The sequence below is a fragment of the Rhinoderma darwinii genome, chromosome 4 (assembly GCF_050947455.1).
Source record: "Rhinoderma darwinii isolate aRhiDar2 chromosome 4, aRhiDar2.hap1, whole genome shotgun sequence".
Classification (NCBI taxonomy): Eukaryota; Metazoa; Chordata; class Amphibia; order Anura; family Rhinodermatidae; genus Rhinoderma; species Rhinoderma darwinii.
In genome coordinates, this window is record NC_134690.1 from 252,685,947 (window position 1) to 252,688,029 (window position 2,083).

The window sequence follows — 2,083 nt, forward strand, 5'->3', positions numbered from 1 at the left end:
TTGGTATACTCCACTTCATCCTGGTCCTGACTACTCATTCACCGCTCCGTTTCCTCGCGGCGTTCCGTGGCTACTGCCCCTTCCCTTGCGTGTTCCCTGTTTGTTCTCCCGTGCACTTAGACAGCGTAGGGACCGCCGCCCAGTTGTACCCCGTCGCCTAGGGTGGGTCGTTGCAAGTAGGCAGGGACAGGGCGGTGGGTAGATTAGGGCTCACTTTCCCTTCACCTCCTTCCTGCCATTACAATATGCCAAAATGTGGTGCCCCGCTGGCACCAACATGAAAAGACAGTTAATTATTAAGCTGTGTTTCCCAGTTTTAGAAACACCCTACATGTAGCCCTAATCTTTTGCCTGGACATTTGACGAGGCTCAGGAGTGAAACAGTACCATGTGAAGTTGAGGCCTAATTTGGCGACTTACAAAGTATTGGTTCACAATTGCAGGGGCTCTGATGTGAAATAATAAAAGAAACCCCTGAGAAGTGATTCCATTTTGGAAACTATACCCCTCAAGGCATTTATTAAGGGGTGTAGTGAGCATTTCACCCCACAGGTCTTTTCCATAAATGATTGCGCTGTGGATGGTGCAAAGTAAAAATTTCAATTTTTCCTTAGATACGCCATTTCAATGGTAAATATGTCGTGCCCAGCTTGTGCCACTGGAGACACACACCACAAAAATTGTTAAAAGGGTTTTCCCGGGGTATGGTGATGCTATATATGTGGAAGTAAACTGCTGTTTGGGCACAGTGTAGAGCTCAGAAGGGAGGGAGCACCATTTTGGCTTTTGGAGCGTGTATTTGCTTGGTAGTAGTTTTGTTTGAGTATTACTGGTGTTTCCGTTTATAATGTTGGGGCACATGTAAGCTGGGCTGAGTACATCAGGGGCATAGTCAGGTGGTGTAATAATGGGGGTAAAAAAAAACAATAAAATAATCCATAGATGTGTGTTACGCTGTGAAGCAATCCTTTATGGACAGGCTAGTGTCGCACTGATAAATGGTGTCTTTACTTATCCCCCTTTTGGTCCACACTCTGCACCTTTGCAGTTTGGGGAATTTTGCTGGGAAGTGTTGTCCTGGTATAATACGGGCACCCTCGCTTCCAGCAGATATGTTTGGGTCCTCCCCTTCCTGGTTCCCTAATTTTAGGGCCTTGATAAATCGCCTCTTGAAACAGAAGAAATGTCCCCCTCGGGCCAGCACAACTGCATATTGTAATGTCCATGGCCAGGGACCGCCGGGATTACTCACCCCCCCAACGGCCACAGCCATGGATCCGTGAGCGCTGGCCCGCATCTCCTCCTCAGGAGACGCCAGTGCTCACTTCCGCTTCGTTCTGCTGTGTCCCGTAGGGTGTGCGCGCAAGCTCGTGCCTGGCCTTAAAGGGCCAGTACAATTCCAGCAATACCTAATTTATGGCACTTTTTTATGTTTTACAACTTTTTGCACAATAAAATTACTTCTGTAAAAAGAATGTATTTTTCTGTCGCCATGTTGTGAGAACCATAACTTATTCATTTTTTAATCGACTGAGCTGTATGAGGGCTTGTTTTTGCGAGACGAGCTATAGTTTTTATAGGTACCATTTTTGGATACATGCGACTTATTAACCCCTTAAGGACGCAGCCTAGTTTTGGCCTTAAGGCTCAGAGCCCATTTTTCAAATCTGACATATTTCACTTTATGTGGTAATAACGTCGGAATGCTTAAACCTACCCAAGCGATTCTGAGATTGTTTTCTCGTGACACATTGGGCTTCATGTTCGTGGTAAAATTTGGTCGATATATTCAGTGTTTATTGGTGAATAATTGCAAAATTTAGAGAAAATTTTGAAAAAATTGCATTTTTCAGAATTTAAATGCATCTGCTTGTAAAACAGACGGTTATACCACCCAAAATAGTTACTAGTTCACATTTCCCATATGTCTACTTTAGATTGGCATCGTTTTTTGAACATTCTTTTATTTTTCTTGGACGTTACAAGGCTTAGAACATAAACAGCAATTTCTCATATTATTAAGAAAATTTCAAAAGCCTTTTTTTTAAGGTACCTCTTGAGTTCTGAAGTGGCTTTGTGGGGC